We start from the raw sequence: 19,227 nt of genomic DNA, 5'->3' as shown, positions 1-19,227 counted from the left end.
CGTGAATGTAATCGTAAAGTCATCTGAAATTCACAGAAAACTTCAGGCTCAGTATGGCCACGATACACTTAGCCGCAGCAAAGCGTTTGAGTGGTGCAAACGGTTCCGAGACGGCCGTACATCAGTGCTGGGTGATCCCGGCCGGGGCGGCTGAGAGCCCAGTGTCAGATTCCTGAGAACATCCAACTTGTGGAGCGCCTGATCCTCAAAGACCGACGGATAACATGTCTCGATATCAATAGTGCATATAGTGCTATCAATAGTGCATATTACTGCAGGTTCTCAGGGATGTGCATAAGGCGCTGAAGCAAAAGCGGCCGGGCCTCATCACCAAGGGAGGACTCCTCCTACAGGACAATGCACGCCCGCATACCGCGCATCTCACGACACGCACCTTACAGGAACTTGGCTGGGAGTTGCTGCCACATCCCCCTTATAGTCCAGACCTAACCCCCAGCGATTTCCATCTCTTCGGACCACTGAAGGCGTTCCTTGGGAGCCGCCACTTCAGCTGCGACGACGAGGTCAAAAATTTTGACCTGAACTTGAACTTGTTTGACTTAACGCCCCTCGTAAGTACACGTATTTATATTTTTGTATTTAAATACAGACTCGAAAAATGTATTTAGAATTATATTTAAATACAAATTTTCCTGTATTTATTCTTTTAAATACTTTATAAATACCCCTAAATACAGTTATATACTGACTCGTATCTTAAAGGTACTGTAAAGCAGTAGACAAGCATGATATGCCGGTGATGTGACGAGAGACTTTGTTGCTTCTAAATACCATATGCGGAACCATACGACCGACAACACGCTATAAATATTTTTAATTTGCCATGAAAGATGCGGCGTAGTGGAGCGGTGCGACGCCTGGTGTCAAACAACCCCCTGTACAGCGGGCAACACTGAAAATTGGTATTACACACTGCGACATCGGAACTTCGTTATTTTAGTAACCATATTATTAGTTTTCCTGTTTACCTATGCATTCTAAAACCCCTGTTAACAGTTTAACCTGTTAACGCCTGTTTTTGCGAAGTAACCCAGTGCTGGCCGCTGTTCGATGGAGGCTCTCCCTACTTCTCTGCTGCGCGTGCGCGCTCCTTTTGTTCGCGGCCTCTTTCGAACGAACAAACTCTCTGTGAACCACGACCTACAGGTCGTGCTGTGAACAAACAAGTCCCGACGCTGTCTGGCTTCTTGAACGTCTGACACATTTTTTTAAACGGCTCAGCATTTCATTTCAGTTCGCTTATCCGTTTATCCTCAGATGTGGATCGCAGGGGCGGATTTTATGGTGGATTGTGGTGGATTGTTATGTCGGGCCCAGTGTTATACGCATGCAATGTGGTTGCCGCCGTATGTGTCAGAAGTACGGATTCATTTCGAATACCTAGTACAGTGTTGCCCGTAATCTTTAATTGTAATTTTCTAATTAACTGCACCGTCGATTGGAGATGAAACTTGCACAGTTTTTGTCCTGGTGGCTTGGACTATCGAATAGCCACCCTAAATGACATTTGATCGGTGCTGCTTTACATTACCTTTAAATTTGCCTTGCATTTGACCTTTCGGGAAGAAGGGTGAGTTTGGGGCGAGTTATGCCGTGTTTGCGCTAGCATGCGAATGCGACAAACCATTTTAGAGGCAACCTTCTCACTGTTGTTGCGGACAACGGTCGCGACCACCCAATTACCTGGTTGTACGAAGCATCCTCGTCAAATTTAATACAAGCAATTGTTCATCGGTACCTGTGGAGAAGCTGTTCTCTTTCCTAAAACTTGCAGTCTTCGGGAAACTTCTAATATCAAAATCGCCACAATAATCGAACAAATAAATGCTATTGTTCGTTGCTGATTTGTTATGGCCATTGTTATTTCTCTAATTCCAGATGACATTTTCCTCACAGTATTTATGGTAGTAGTTACGGTATTGAAGTACTGTATTTATGTTTTGTATTTAAATACTCACGTTGAAAAGTATTTATGGAGAGTATTTAAATACCCCTTTCAACAAAGTATTTTGTATTTATCTTTAAATGCTGAAAAAGTGTGTTTATGCCCATCCCTGTTTCCGGGGTGCCAGTAAGCAGGCTTGAATTGTTGGCGCCTTTGACACACGAGCCGGAGCTCCCTCCGTAGCTTTAATCGTATGAGGGGTTCAGGCGGCGGAATAACAGGGCAAAGAAGGGGGGAGGGAAAGCAAGTCTTTTCGAAAACCAGCCATTTCCTGGACATTCCTGTTGCTTGGTAACACATCCTGCGTTTCTGTGTCTCTGTTGCGTTCTTTATACCATGCTACATACGAACCAACATGATCTGCATCTCCTTGCGTTGCGTGATTGAGTTTTTCTTTTTCTTTTGCTCATTTCCCTTGCAAAGGGGGCCGCATCCCCGTCTCGGCAGGGCAGCGAACAATGTTAGAATAAAAAAAACGGCACGTAACAGCACAACATAAGTCCCAATAATTCAGAGGAACAAAAAATCAGCACATGATGCATGAAAGAATGCAAATACAAGATGGTAAGAGTAATTGGTAAAAGTATTCTGGGGGAGGGGGAAATTTATTGACTGAAAAAAGTATTCTGGGTAGTAAGAGTAAGCTCTACAATATGGGGGGGGGGGGGTTGCCACGTAACCGTCGCCTAATCAGTTTTCCGATAAAGCGTGTCGCATAGTAAAAACGAATGTTTTGATAACACGCAGTGACAGAACGTCAATGGGACAGACACAGGAATCATTCAGTATCAATGACAATATCAATGCAAAGTTTTTGAAAAACACCAAGCTGTACTCATCTTTGATTCTAACGAAAAATCTTTGAACAATCCCTCGAGGTTGGGCATTTGCAGGACGCCTGGAAAATTGGCAAAGTCGTGCAGGTGCACAAGTCTGGTAGAAGAATCTGGTTACCAACAATTGACCCACATCCCTCACTAGTGTACCATCCAAAATTTTAGAGCATGTTATCCACCCCACCTTAAATCTAACCCATTCATCAGTTCCTATCAACACGGCTTCCGTAAACAGTTATCACGTGAGTCTCAACTAGTATCTTTCATTCATGATATCCACTCTTTTGCAGACAGAGGTATTGAGTTTGACAGTTTATTCCTCGATTTTACCAAGGCATTCGACAAGGCATCACATATACTCTTACTTCTCACAATAGCTGGACTAAATATCCATCCTAAAGTTCTCTCATGGATTCACTCGTTCCTGATAGGCCGATTATAATACAATTTCCGTCTTGTCTCCGGTATGATCCCCAAGGTTCTGTCGTACACACTTTGCATTTTCTCATTTACATCAACGATCTCCCTCTTCCTCCATTCGACTCTATGCTGGCGATAGCGTCGTATATCGAGCGAGAGCGATTTCATTCCAGCTCGGATACCAACTCTCTGCAGTCTGATCTTGCATCGCATCATAACTGATGTTCGGCATGGTCCATTGAACTAGATATTAACAAATGCAAGCATTTAAAGGGTCTGTAAAGTGAAAAATAACCCCCATATTTTTGCCAACTATCGTGCACAACATCATTGTTTGATAACACACAGAAAGCATTACTTCTCAATTCGGCATATTTTTTACGTATAAATATTTTGAAGATTGCCGGAACACGGACGGTGCTGCCAACGAACGGCGAAAAAGAGCAACTTGGGTTTCGGGTCCGGGGCTCCCATGGACTGGTCAACCCTTACCACGTGAGAGTTAATTTTGTAGAGAACAAAGTTGACGCACATTATCTTACAGCTAAACGCCATTTTAAAAATGACTCTCACTTCCATAGTTTCTACATTAATAAAGCGTCAGTAAAGCATCACCTACTTCGCCGCTACGATCTACGATCCGCCGCGCCATCTGCAAGGCCGTCTGTGTTATCGTGTTATCGCGTTTATTGTGGTTTATTGTCTACGTCGTGGGTGGTCATGCTGGTCGCGCGAAGCAGAAAATGGAAGTGAATGACATGTCTGTGGCTGCTGTGTCATGTATTCGAGAGACTTACATATGTCTGGCGTAGTTTTGATGTTCGGCGATGCAAAAATCATCTTCGTTCATCTTCAACGACGGGCGTTTCCTACCACAAGATTCCACAGGGGAGTGCGCGAAAACGAATGTGGTTCGAAGCATTCTGCTATTAGATACAGCAGTCGCGTCGTGTGTGCTGAGCTCATTTTGCTGCCGATGACTACGAAGATGACGTAGGAGGCGAATTGCGAAGACGTCCGAAGCAAACTACCGTTCAGTACGCTCAGTAACCAGTGATTTTCTTAGGTACGTACAGGTGTCACACATGTATAAATTATAATATAGCGATTCCATTTAACTTATGTTATCCTACTTGTCCCGTACTGAACATTGTGAACATCAAAAAAATTTATTTTAGGGGCCTTCCAGTGTTGAAGTGGCGCCAGACTGCTTCGTGTGTGTATGATCAAGGCACTCAAGTTGACATGACAGAAACACCTGAAAGCAGGTATGCAAAGTCCACAGATGGAAGCACTAGATCTGTTACGTGTTGCAGACTTTGTGACGTTTTTGGAGTCTTTGGACAGGTGCAGAACATTAGTATGACGTCAGCAGCAGGAGAAGAAACCGATGAGAACTACTAGCTTCTTTGAAGGGTAGAGGACTACTTCCTGTTGAGGTACAGTTATGGGGGGGGGGAACTAAGGAACGCGAATTAATTTTCTAGAGATGCATCCTCTACACTTGAGTGCCCAGTGAAACAGCGAAACTTCATTGTCTTGGAAGGCCCCCTACTGGAATTCTTCAAAGCGTGTCACAGCCGCAGTGAGCCATGCAATGGGCGGGGGGGGGGGGGGGGGGTATATAAGTTTAGTGAAAAAGAGGTTGCGTCCACGCAGGGAGAGGTCAGCCAGACATATGTCGGCTTGCTACGCCCTGGTGGAGCCATGCAAGGCTACATCATATTGGTCCTAAATTTGCAGAGTTCCTCTTTCTCAGACACAACGGTCATTTCTCTTTATTGCTCTCCCGATCCTACCTTCTCAGAGATTCATGTGGTTCTGCGTTGCATGGGCACTGCCTTTTTCTACTTATGCTTTCGGTTTCTTGTTCTGTTGAATAAATTTTCAATTGAGAGTTTGCAGCCATCACGCTGTGTACTGCGCATTAAGTACTTCATTCAATTATGTTTTTGTATCCTCTCGGCTGGTACAATAGCCTTTTAATAATGTTGTTCTCATCGAATGAATAAAGCCCCTCCCCTCTTTTGTGTCATCGTGTCCCTGAGGGTATCGCAAATAAATTAATAAAATTCTAGCTTACACAAAGGCTCCGAATGCGTGTTGTTTCGGTTTTACATCATTCCCGAAATCCCGTCCCGTGATCGCGCGATTAGTCCGGAAAAATCCCGAAATCCTGGGACTGTAAAAGTGACCCGGAATTCCCAGTTTGACAGCAATATCCAAGAAGGTATAATTTCAGGAAAAAAAGACACTGTCAGGAGAGACGGTCCCAGTTGTGTGCTTGAGTATTTGAATTGAGGGCAGTCGAAAAGAAGAACTTTAATTATACAGTACATAAAGTACGCAGTAAGAAATTCGCTTAAAGTAATGTGCAAGTTCTTAGAAATGTACTTAGGGTAGTGCCTTAAGTACTTGTTACTTCAAATACTTTCCATCATCGAGAGTGACGAAGGACTCAACCTGGACAATATGGAAATTTCCCATTAGCTGACTTTTGTTGGTTCACGCAAAGCAAAAGTGAAGCAGGCGCCATACCAATATTACCATTGTCGGCATATTTACAACTTCAGGACGAAAAACAGGGCGATGCTACGATCCATATATAGTGTAGCAGCTTATAGTTTACGTAGCTCGCCGTTCTGAACAAAGACATCGTTTTCTGAAAACAATGCATACAGTAAGAAACTATCGTAAGGTACACTAAAGTATATGGGGCATATCGGTTAAAGAAGAGAGACGCCAAGTAAACCTGTCTTCGTATTGGTGGCGTTGCTAATTTCAGTTCTGACCAAAACACGCACAGAAGAAACGAACTCCAGAGCCAAAGTGCACTGAGGGAGATTCTTGTAGGAATATCAGAGAGTACCTCGTTCCTCCAATGCTATGGATGATTTTGTTTACCCAAGAGGATAGTGGAGACTGGCAGAAAATAAGTTAAAGGAGAATATGAGCATCTTATCGGAGTACTTGGCGTTGACCGGAGAGCTAACTAACCACTATCCCTAACCCTAACCACTACAGACAATCAATTACTTGCAAGGCAATACAATTACTTTGCGACGCCAAACTATGCAACCGTAAGATCAACGCCGAAGAGAAACAGAAGAGGGAAAACCAAGTGGAAACGACTCTAGACTCTAAGAAAAAAAAGAGTAAGTTTACTCCTTTTGGGGACTAAACGCATTGCCACAAAAATTAGTCTCTTTAGGGAGCAAATGCACGGGACTAAATGGATATCACAGAGTGGAGACTGCATTTCACGCTCTGTTCTAAGACTCCCAGGTACATAATTTGTGTCCATGAACGAAAATACTTCGGATTAAACCGTCAACCGTGATATGTCGAGTGACATAAAATCTTGCGACATGAATAGGGCACAATTTCGCAAGAAATAACCTCTAATTTTTTTCCTCTGTGTGGGTGGAAAATTTCTAAGCTAGCTAAGTTATATCTAGCCTTATTCCATGAAATTCACGAAGAGCGCATATTTAAGTAGACTGTTGCATTCGGAAGACCATTTGCGAAGTTCAGCGACTATTTGCAGCCCTGCATTTCGGGGTTAGGGGACTAAAATTGGGAGTAATTGCAGTTCATAGTGGACTAGAAGCTGCAGTTACTCCCCGTTTTACTTCCTGTTTTTTTTTTTTTTTTTTCTTAGGGCGTTGGTAGAAAATAGACTCCTGTTCGCTGTCATAATTTTCGGTTTTATGGATACCAAAGAAAGCACAGAAGTAGTTTCAAGAGAAGTTATGATCTGGCAACCTAAAATGCCCGCGATATGGTGGGCTAGAAAGACTGGCGTGCCATTCGGCGATTGTCATATGTAGTCGCCGATGTTCCTGCCGAGAGATGGCGCCAAGCGTATCTTGGCGCTATGCGATCTAATCGCCTGTTGCGGCTGATTTCAGTGCTACTCGTCACGTGAATACACACCTGCCGTTAGCCCATGAGCGTGCCTTTTCTTTGCTCTGAATGCAAAATGCCCCTTGAGTGTCACCTGCAGCAGCCAAAAGAATGGCACACCTAGATATCAGTGCTGACATTCGTCGGCGCGTCTATCAGCCCTCGTGTCTGGGACATATCACTCACATATGTACTGTGATGACGATAAAGACGTGTTCGAGCAGCCGGTTTTGCCTTTGTGTAGTGATATTGGTAATATGTACTCATCCTTCCCTTCATTTGAGCGACCTTTACCTTCTAGGTTGCGAGGTCCGGTGACGGGAAATTGTGATAGAAATGTTTAGGTCGGTGTTGGGCTATAAGCGTGAGACATACGTTACTTGCAGCTAATCAAAGGAAGCGATAGAATTGCTGATTACAGTCAGCATATGAGCAGTCTGTAGAGGGAAGGAATCCGGCAGACAAAAGGGACGACACGAAAATATAAAGATTTATTCATTTATTTCTGAATAAGAGACGCAGCAAAAGGGTCCCAAATTACCTTCGCGAACGTGACGATCGGTAACACGAGTGTTCTATATACCGGTAGTCTCACCTAAGCAGTGGCATAATGAAGTGTTCTTCTAAGATAGGGGAGGCTTTCTCTTGACTGTAATGCCTACTAAGCACACGTGAAAATTCCATCTAAAATCGAACGGGACGGCAATCCCAAGATATTTGTACTAAGCTCCCTTGCGAGTACTACGATGTTGGCAAAGCCCTTGTTCTACATATAACAGCATACATACAGTTTTATCGGTGTTCAACTTGATGTGCAATTTGTAACACCACTCGTTGATGTGTTCTAAACTGCTTTGCAAAGGCGTAATATAAGGCGAATAAGGTAGACCATAAGCAAAGTAAAAAAAAATAATAAAGAAGAGAGAGAGAGAGAACGATTGGCATATTAAGGACGCACGTTCAGATATCCCTATATGTTTTTCGTAATATATCGCGCGATATATTATGCAGTCATCAGCGAATAAATATAATATGCAATAGCGAATAATGAATATAAACATGCTTTACAATTAATGTTACTTAACATATCGTTTATACAGACAAGAAACAGAAAAAGTCTCAAGACTGACTCCTGTGGTATACCCCAGATGTGTGGGGTTCGATCACACAGGGAATTAGTCCCGGAGCCAAGCTATGGTCTTGGTATTAGGTGTCAGCTTTCTATAGGGTACGTACACGGTCAAATGCCTTGGAGGCATGCAGACACAAAATGTCAATTTGTAGGTTATTATCTGAAGCAAATGCCAAGTCGTGGACGAAATCAGACAGGGCCATGACAGCGAAGTAGTCCCCACGAAAGAGATGCTGCAAGGAATGCTGTTACTTGATCATGATGCTGCTTGTTTGGAAAAGATGTGCTCTAGCAATTCACAACAGATGGAAAGAACAGAAAATTCGAAACCAAAGTCGGGACTCCTGCCTTACGTATCGGTTTTACGAGCGCATTTCCATTCGTTCGGGACAGTCCCTTCGTCCAGCGATCTGGAAAATAATTTTGAGGAATTGCGCAGCTTACGCGGCGTACCTTCTGAGAAAATCATTCAGAATATTGTCTTGCCCAGAAGACCACAATATCGCGTCCTGGAGTTAATATATTGTTTTTTATATTGTTTATTGTTTTATACACTTTTTTCCTTTGCCAATCAACCCGCAGAAGACTTCTTGATAGTTACCTCCCTCAGTGGCATAATAAGGAATACAGATACAAGTACAGACTTAAAGTAATGTGATACTAATATAATTCGGGAGTTTAGGTCGTGAGACAACGGTGGTAGATATGTGATTAAATGAGTTTGCCACATCTTCTTTATAATCTGTCCTGTGCTGTGCGTCAATTTGTTCCTCTTTTGATCGATACTTTGAGTAATCATACGCCAAAATTGCTAGGAGTACCCAACAAAGACGTAGCTATAATATTTCTTTTTAGCCTCACTTAATTTCCTCCATTTGAGCCTTCGTCAAACCTGGAACCAGGGTTAGTTTCTATCGCCGTCTAATTTTATTTTTGGGACGTTTAAGATGCTAAACTTCGCGTGTGGTCTTTGAGTGTAAACCTTGTAAGGCTTCTTGGACACGAACTTTGTTGTGGACATGTGTACAGTGGCCTTGAAAAAATTTCAGGCCATTTTAACATTTCTCGAGATGCTACAGATCTGGTTAAAATTGTACAAGGACCTGCCCAAGGAAAATCGTAGATGATCTGGATTTTAGGTCTGTCATGCTTAAATTTTATATGGTGCATCTAAAAAAAACCATCTTGTGATCTGAATGTCCACCAAGTACTTGGCAGTCCCAGTTTTCAGTCAAAGGTGTTAGGCACCAGGAACAGATAACGTATTGAAGCAGAAGGTTCTTGAATTCGCGAGTGTATAGATCTTGACGACCTGGGATAGATCATAGTAAAAGGCAATAGCATGTAGTGCATTTTCTCATATTATAATTGCCATATAATATAATAAGATTATAATATTATTTATAAGATTATAGTCGTAGATCATGTCTGTCGTCCGCGGCTGCTTCCTCCGACTGTTTTTGGAAATTCGATGGCGTAGTGACAATACACCACGGAGCTAAAATATTTTGCACGGTGACTCCTGGTGGACAGCTTCACTGATGAGGCAGGGTTTCGTTCCATAATAAATGTCACTTCATTCCTCCTTTAATGAGTGGCTTGCATCTTGCATACGTTTCGTTTGGAACAAGCTTACCTGTACAAGGTCCAACTACTGGGAGGCCCAGTGGAAGGTGAAGTAAATAATTGCTTCATGTGTTCCAAAGCAAAAGGGTGACCTGCAGTTGTTTGTTGGTGACGTATCATTGTAGGGCGCTCTGCCTGCTGATATAGCGGCATGTTCTTCCCGGAATCGTGTGCTTGGAGACAGACTTCGTGTGGGGAACCGCGTACATTCGCTTTTGTAACGTCTGAGGAAAACCCAAAGAAAACAAACGGACAGCACAACCGGCGCCGGAATTCGAACCGGAGTCACCTATAGGTTCGACGTGCAAGGCGGTCATCTCTACCACTGAAAGACTGACACATATATTACCCTGGTCGGGAAAGGATACCCAATGTCGAACAAAAACGTGACGTACGTACCACGGACATCCCTTGTAAGTGGGCAGGTGAAAATAGATCATCAATACCAATCGTGCAGCGGATACCAATATCGTCACACAACTACGACGGTTCAACACAATGCTGGAGCGCTATTTGTGAGGTACTTCCGCGCCTGCACACTTTCCGAGTCATTGTCTGCCCTTGTGGAACGTCCCTGTAAGTAAGCTGCCGTTCTTGGCTGGCTTCCTGGAGCACGCGTGTTGTTGTGTTTCCTTTTCACGTCCACTCATCATCGTCTTCTATACTCACGGTGGAGTCACGCCTTCCTTGAGCAAAATAAGCTTCTTTTAGGGCTCTCTTTGTGGCGCTTTGCCGGCTCTTGTTTCAAATATGGACATAAGGACGCTTCCCGAGGAGTTGCTCTTTGCATAGAAGAGTAATTCCGATACGTATTAGCGATCTGTGGATATTGGTCCAGTTTACTCTCTAAGAACACAACTTCACCTCATAGCACTTTGTGCGCCAACCATAGGTTGATAGGGTTATTGCACCTGGTTTGAAGAGACAGGGGGTTGCAGGTCTTTTTGCGGCAATTATCATATGTCCAAATTGCCGCAAGCAGGTGTACGCCTCCTTTCATTTCGGATCCGAAGCAATAACCCTATCATTCGTGGCAATGGTTGGCGCACAGCGTGCAATGCGGTGAATTCTATTGTTAGAGCCTAGGCGTAAAATAAACGTGTGGAAACGTAAGCTGATGTCCACAGGAAATTTTAAGTACATAAACAGAAAAGAGACGGTAGAAACACTTATGTCAGTGTCGTGTTCTTCCTGTATAAGGATCGACTCGCTGAGCGTATATGTGATTCGTAAAGGATCGTTTGTAGGCATGAATTGGTCTTCCGTAGGAACGCCGTCGCTCTAATGCGCAGTCCGTCATTGCTGACCATTGCCGGGCATCCACAACGTTCGGTCTTGAAATTTATGAGGATATTTGTCGTTTAGATCTTGCTCGAACGTAATCGATTATACCGGATTCTTCGTCATAGCTAGGTGACGTTCCATGTTGCGGCAATGCATGCGAATTGTCATTATCGTGTTATTTTTCTTAAAAACAACTTTTCATCCAACGGGTTGATCACAGAAGCGTTATTTAGGTGCCACCATGCGTATGTATGCTTTTCCTTATATCGGCATTATAATTATACTTTTTTTGCTCAAGTTTGCGCAAGCGTTCTCTCAAATCCTGCATTTTCTCTTTCTTTCGAAATCATTCTCACTACCACATTGAAATTTTTCCAGACTTCATTTCTCTTTGACGACAATGACGTTTGTTATCTCACTTTTCGGTCGTGCTGAAGACTGGGAGGTGGTGGGTTCGAATCCTACCCCCGGCTGTGCTGTCTGAGGTGTTCCCTGGGTTGTCCGAAGACTTTCCAGACGAATGTCGGCACAGTTCCCCCTGATGAAGTCGGCCCAGGACGCATACTAATCCCCCCGTCCCCCACTCCTTCCTGCTGTCCTCTCTCCGTCTGTCCACATCTGTACGCCGCTCATAGCCACAGTTGCTTCGCGGCGCTAACACGCAATCAAAAAAAAAATCTCACTTTTCACGAATCTGTGCAAGTTAACGAACAGTGTTAACAGGTTTAGCAGCTTCGCAAGTAGTAGGTACTTTGCACAGTACATCACAGAAGTGATGGCCTCGCAATAATTTTACTTGCTAAGTCAACTCTTGGTTCTCCGACGAATCGCCCTTCGTGTTGATCACTTTGTAGGTACATCACCTGGAAACAACACCATTTCATGTAGCTGCTCGTGTTTGTTACGCAGAGCGCATTCATCAAGTAGAAACAAGCAAACAAAAAAGCCCCTGTATCAACGAATGCCTTCCATGACAGGTCTCTCTGGAAATACAGAACTAATATTCTCCACTATTAGAACTACACGTTGGCCATAAAGGAAACTGTTACTAAAGTGTTGTTACTGTAATTCAGCCTTGGCGCACGTACCTCGCTGTTTACCTGCAAAACTAGTACTTCTAGCCTAGAAGTCTGGATAAAGTTGGGCGTGTTCTTGCGGTCTGCCTTATATGTGATGGCGACACGTTTCTCGGCGTGATCGTGCGTTCTGAGCCAACTCCATTGTGGGATCAATTCTTTGCGTACCCCGACATCATGTCGAAAACGACAAAGCTATTGGCGTCACACCAACGTACAAACCAAGGCTCCGTCCATGCTGTTCTTGCAATGCTGTTGGACAATGCACCAGCCTGTGTTTTGGTATTGGGCGTTGCGGAGACACACAGGGGGCGTATTCGTTTACACATTCCCTGCAGATGCGAATTTATGCAGATTGTGAAGCACTCCTATACCGGGTGTCCCAGCGAAATCCACTGGCTGGGTAATTCGTCAACAGTTGGCGCCATCGAAGAAATTTCTTTCTGGTAAAGACCCTTGGGACATCGGCTATGAACTGTGTACTGAGCGGCCCATTTGCGTACGCTCACTAATTAAATAATCATCGTAACTTTTAAATTTTAATTCGCATACTTACGGAACCTCTGTTTTACGCATCGGGATCTTCAGCGAAAAATATTGCGAGAAAAAAAACGCATCGACACTTAGTGATTTTTCCGAGTAATTAATCGGTTTCGGTTTACATATTTCTTGCGCGGAGCAGTGCACCAACGCGCTCTTTGGATCAGCTATCCGGCTGTCAATTTCTCGTTCATCCGCCTGGTTCACGCACGGGGCGATGGCGCCACCTGTTCACGAATTATCCAGCCGGGGGATTTCGATGGGACACCCAGTATATGCTAACTCCCGCTAACATTTTATGTACGAGGCTCGGTTGTTTGACCAATATTCCTCAGCTGCTGCAATGTGCTCAGGCGTTACTAATCGGTGTGGCAGACCTTGTCGCGGGAGGTCTATTACTGTACTCACGCCTTTCTGGGACTTCACACTCTAGAAAGAGATAACTTGATCACAATAGGGTAAGGTGGTCTATGTTGAAGACAGTTGAGCTATTTTGTTAATAGCAGTCAGAATAATCGTCTAAATTGTACGATAATTCGTTAACTGAATCCCCAAACCTTTGAGAAATGATGCACAGGTTACTGTGGTGCTATACCAGATATTTCTTTCGTACGAGCCAAAAATGGCAGGCTACATATTTTCATAAACTGACCCCACCCTATGGGTAAGTTGAGGACATCAAAAAATTAATGCCGGGTTTAAATTTTGTCTTTTGAATGGGCCAGCCGAAACGGTCAGCCACGAGTAGTGCACATGGAAACACTGGGCAATGACACAGAATCATAAAGGTGAGGTCATATTTTATTAGCCGAGGAGCAGAAATGAACAAATTGAAAGTCAATGCTCGCGAAAGTTACAGATGGGACAAAAAAAGGCCTTTCTTAACTCGACCACATCTGCAAAACAGCGTCTTTCTAAAAAGCCACGTGCAGGACGTCAACACGTTACTTCAAAACCAGACAACGACTGTGCTCACCCTGGTGTCACAGACGAGAAAAAAAATATTGCTAAGAAAATGCCACGCGAAGAACCCAAACTGTCCTCGCAACTTGCCCCCGTCTTCAAGTATAGCCCCTTTACCCTACTCCTTTCTTTGAAAATCAACATAAGCGTCACGAAAGGGCAAAGGGGGTAAACTTGGCATTTTCATTCGGGCTATGTAATTGTCATTTAAAAGTATGCACTTGATGTCACATCACCATACACTATAAGCTCTCATTCGTCGATGAATTTCGGTGCGTTTCACTTCTTCACTATTCGAGAAATGACTGAGAAGGCTACAATGAAGGCTGTTCCTCGTTGGTGTGCTAGTTTGATAGAAAAATCGCCAATTTCCAGTACGCGAAAATTCCCAACAAGAATTGACACTTCGAAAACAGTTATACAATATCGTAAGGTTTAACGATAATAATAATAATTTCTTACAGCTTTCTTTTCGCACTTGGTTGCAAGCAAGCATTTGTAGTGCTTTACAGTACAAGCGCCTAGGATACTGCTTTAGTTGGATATAGTAAGGGCAATCTAAGACGTATCACAAAGTGAGGCAATCAGGCAACGAACATTACCACTTAGATTTCGCGAAATTTAGTGGCCGCGAGTATGCCCTTGACCGACCCGAAAAAAAAAAAGAGATTGGGTCTCGAAATTAAAGGGTTTTACATTATGTATGTTGTAAGTACGGCAGCCGTCTTATAGCACTATTACTGCGCCGCTGAGCAGCCGCCATAGTAGTAGTACGTTTCTGCTTCCTAGGGTGCCTGAATGCTAGCTTCCTCTGTGTAGGGTGGAGTCACCCTTTGTAGAAGCGAATGCCGCCAAGCCGCCATATTGACTCCCACGCTTACCATGCATGAATGCTGTGTACCGATTTCGCCAACTTTTTGAAACCTCCTTCGCTACGAATTTATTCAACTCTAAAATGCAGTGTGTCGCTAAGCATATCGCTACACTTTTGTGAGCGTATCGCGTGCTGTGCGTGGGAGTCAATACGGCGGATATTCGTAGCAGACGACGCGGTTGTCTTCACCCTATATAGAGGGAGCTAGTATTGAGGCACCCTACTACCTCCCAGAGCCATTTATAGGGAGAGTTTGGCCATTCTCTGATCTTTTGCCGTCTCGCGGGTGGAGCCTATTTTGACGTCAGAGTCGTCATTGCGCCGCCCAAAAAGACTGAATCCAAGCAGAATCCGCTTACCAGCCATCTGATGCGCGCCATATTGATGCTGTCCGTCAGCTTTGTTGTCGCAATGCATACAATCTACAGGAATAACCGGCTTATGACCCACAGCCGCCTCTGATAAGGGGGGTTTTGTTACCATACTGAAAGAGTTCAAGGACGAAGGGCTTTCGAAGGACAATGTACGCACGGGTCTTCCCTCCTTGCATCGTAAACAACGATCAGCATCAACATGGCGTCGGCGACCGGCTGACAACGGGACAACAATAGAGCACGGCGAGGGAGGTGGCTTAGCCGTGACGTTGCATGACGCGCTTCAAGTTAGGCTCCTCCTAATGGCCAAACTCTCCCTATAAACGGCTCTGCTACCTCCTACATCGTACTGCCACCTGTCGGTCACTCTCCGAACGAGAAATAATACAGTTGCCAGCTTACAGGACAATCGAGACGTTTATATCGCAATTTGGAGGCTTTCATTTTACTGACCCTCGTTGCTCGAAACACTCTCACAGTAAAGGACACGACGAAGACACGAGTGAACTGTGCAGTCGTTCCTTCCTTCATATCACTGTTATCCGTTACATTTAGCTCATTAGTAAGCCTCACTTACTGTGTGTCCATTCGAAATCCTAATTGTATGCCAGACGATGAGATGCTTACTCCACCAGATGCTGATAGCAGTTGTCGCTACGACGACGAAGACATATGTCGCTATAACGTGACAATCATCGGGTCTGGAGAGTTGCTACTATGGAAAGTTACTTCAGGGAGACCTTCAGGAAGCTTTGTTGTTCACCCACCTTTCAACTTGGAAGCTCCATGCATTGCTTTCATGCTTCTTGTTATAATATTCCTCTCTCATGGGGCTGCCTGCCGTCTGGGAAACCTCGGACGTCATCGTCATTCCGCGTATCTGCTAATGAAAATGTAGATGAGACAGGATAACAAAGAAAGCCATTTAACTGTCGTACACTACGGGTTAACCTATTGGTTTTCTTCAGAAAGCGGAAACTACGGTATCTGAGATAATTGGTTTTAAGACCGGCCAAAAAGCAATTTTTTTTTCCGAATCAGCGGAAGAGACAAAAGATAGGAGAATGGGCGAGAGCGAAAACCACAAACGTCTGACGGACAATTAGCCTGAAAACGAGAGTTACATTATGCGAGTAACTTTGGTCGCATCTTTATGCACTAATGAGTATGCACGTGCATAATAGTAAAAAAAAAAAGACTCACCAAAGCAGGAAAATTGGCAACTGATGACTCGCATTGAGGATCATACAAAAGGCGCCTCTGCGACAACTTCATTGACAACGTTCAACGCCAAGTCCTCCGACACTAACGATTTAGACGTTCCTCTAGAGTACACCAGTCAACCAATATCGCATTATATCAGTACATCGCATGATTGACGGCGTCCAGTGTTGAAAGCTCTGTCTCTACGGAAAGGATACACACGCACGTAAATGTCGGCCACACATGGGCATTTTTAAAAGTACAATGTCCAAGGCACATGGGAAGGTAGAAATCATTCGCTATACCGAGGTATAGCGAACACCTGACTGTATTCAGTCAGTGGAACTCTTATTTGACTTTCTCTGTGCCTGCTGGACCCCGCGGTGTCCGGCTGGGGGATTCCCCATCACCGGCGCAGCCCTCTTTTCCAAGCGCATTTCGATTACCTCGGCGAACGGAGGATGCGTGCTTTCTTAATCAGGTAATGCGTTTTGAATGGTTATATGGTAGCTCCAGGGAGCATAACCATTCAAAACGCGTTACCTGATCGAGAAAGCACGCAGCCTCCATTGGCCGAGGTCATCGAAATGCGCTTGGAAAAGAGGGCCGCAGACATGCAGTCTGCTCCGGTTACGGGGAATCCCCAGCCGGGCACCGCGGGGTCACTGCGCTTAATCAAGTCGGCGAACGCAACTCCGATCTGGTGTAGGGGAGGCGCGCGTATCGGAATAGTGTTTGCATAGCAAACAGGTCTCCACAATGTCGGCCCAGTTCCTTCCTGACCCGCCAGAGCTTTTTGCTATGGGAAGTGGACAGGAAGAGGTGCTGGAAATAACATTACGTGATGGCACCTCGCTTTTATGCACGCAAACATGCTGTAAAGTGCAAATATTATTGAGTGGGTGAAATGTAAGCACTAGAAAATGACGTAAGGATGCCAACGGGGCCGGGAGGACGCCCTCGGAAATGCGCATCGATGTGGCATCAATAAACGGACACGTCCGCGTATGACAACGGACTGGGAAATTGATAACGCTTCCTTTCTCCTTTTCTAGCGATTTTACGTAAGTGTAGGAAAGCATTCGCATATTCGTCCTTCGGGCGTTGGATGACAAAGTTTGCCACCTGCATGATGCGCATACAGACGATGTAAGGCTCAGCAAACGTGCCAATAAAGCTCACCCACGATTGATTGTTGCCTTGCACTTAGCACCTGTGAAGGTACACGAGCCTCGGACAATGAAAGAGCACACAGCTAAGAAAGATGGATAACGCAAATTCAGAGCTCACCTTTTGCAGGTGAGGCTATCAGGTGGAATGATCGGTAATTACGGGTTCCGATTAAGCATGTCATCCCTGGATGGTGATCTGACAACACAAATAAGACACACACAAAAAAGGGGGATCCTTAACGGCTGCGCAGTCCAACAGCGTGCACCTGGCATCTTGTTTGGTTTGTATAATACAACGCTATTCTTTCGGTGTGCAGGATCATATCCGTACCAAGGCTCAATCATGAGAACCGACGCCGTTTGAGTCTTCCACTATCACGGGTATGTCTCGCTATTGTGAATCCTCAGTGTGAATCCACTGGAAACAATAAAGGAACGCACTATCGCTTACGTAAATTCGTATTACCTCGCAAAAGTGAATAAAACAGTGAGCGACACAATGTGCAGGACATCCATGTCTGAGGCGCATACCTTCAAAAGGTTTCTTTATGGATTCTCCTTCATCGTGTTCCACAGTGTCTGCGACGAAGGTCACACACACAAAAAACGATGACACTGTGTATTTAATGACCCTCGGCACGTCGACACAAGAGAAGCGACGCAAACAGGTCTATTTCTAGTCCGTCGGTGTGCCAGACCTCGCAGCAATCGTAGCGGACTTATCACGTGAAAGAATCGCGGAGAAAGCGAGAGATGCCGGCTGGCAATAAGTAGCGGTCCTATTATCGAGCTTCCTCGCTCATGAAGATTCCCTCGTGTTCGGCGAGATTAAGAAAGGTTGCCTACCCAGTTTATTTCTGACTTACCTTGCTCCTACTTCCTAGATAGATATTCTGGTCAGCCGTCGTGATCCATTTTCTCCACTTCCACAGGCGAAAGCGAATGTCGGCGGATTGTAATCCAGTTCCTGAAATTTTGCTTCCCGTTTCTTCTCGTCCGGCCAAATTGGCAGCCACTGATCGGAGGAAAGCGGTTTTTCCAGGTGAGGAGGATTGGTATCCATTTCCACGCTTCTTTATTTTCGACATGGGCTGTCCGTTTTTCTTTTCCCTGACAAAGTGCAAGAAAAGCAAGGCGCCAAGGGCGTCCAGGAAGACCACCACGACTGCTTGCTATTTACGGCTTTCATAGTTGTCTTCCCTTTCTCCAAAAACTCACTCTCATGTAAATGATTTCATGTAGGTCAGTTACGGGGATAAGGCGGCCGGTATAAAAGGCGAATTTCACCTTTCCAACTCATTCTCAAATCAACTCAGTGTTCTATCAGCAGCGAGCACAAAGGATTCGCCAACCATGCAGTTGACGCAAGGAAGGATACTTACACTCGCAGTCGTCGCACTGGTCGTCGTAGCTGTCGCTGATGCGCACATCCACAAGCTGAAGGCAAAAAAGATCGCTAAAGTTGCCATCCTGGCCAAAGCATTGAGTCCAAGGCTCATTCCCATCATTCCCTTCCACGTGACGAAACACACCAAGATCCCCGTTCACTACCCAGTCTACTACCCGATCCACGCCCATTCTGGCTACAAGCATGTCATCCTACCTGCTCAGCACCACGGACACGGACATGGGCACGGAGGAGGCTTCGGAGGCGCTCACTTCTTGGGCGGAGGCTTCGGCGGTGGATTTGGCGGCCACGGCGGCTGGGACCTTGGAGGCCATGGCCATGGCTGGTGGTAGTGGCGTAGTAACAAACGTTCCTTGTTTTGTGTGATGTGTTTCCAAGTGTGCGTGAGTGTGTGTAAACGTCGTGCCATTGGTCCCGTTTTCCTTTCGTTGTTCCCTCCTAGTCGTG

The 19,227-nt window shown here is 44.9% G+C and overlaps 1 long non-coding RNA gene across 1 annotated transcript in view; it reads right to left on the bottom strand.

Moving 5' to 3' along the window:
* The window catches only part of LOC135373078 (uncharacterized), a 33,778-nt gene extending 14,998 nt beyond the window's left edge, over positions 1 to 18,780 (bottom strand). Inside the window, exons 1-4 of the long non-coding RNA XR_010416266.1 lie at positions 18,755 to 18,780; positions 18,239 to 18,387; positions 15,765 to 15,877; positions 15,575 to 15,712 (exon numbers count right to left, since the gene is read on the bottom strand). This is a non-coding gene — a long non-coding RNA (uncharacterized LOC135373078). The remainder of the gene's footprint in view (positions 1 to 15,574; positions 15,713 to 15,764; positions 15,878 to 18,238; positions 18,388 to 18,754) is intronic.
* Positions 18,781 to 19,227: the final 447 nt, after the last annotated feature.

This window comes from Ornithodoros turicata, unplaced genomic scaffold (genome assembly GCF_037126465.1).
Source record: "Ornithodoros turicata isolate Travis unplaced genomic scaffold, ASM3712646v1 Chromosome20, whole genome shotgun sequence".
NCBI lineage: Eukaryota > Metazoa > Arthropoda > Arachnida > Ixodida > Argasidae > Ornithodoros > Ornithodoros turicata.
Note: the sequence above shows the minus strand (reverse complement) of the source record. Positions and strands in the feature narration are given on the sequence as shown.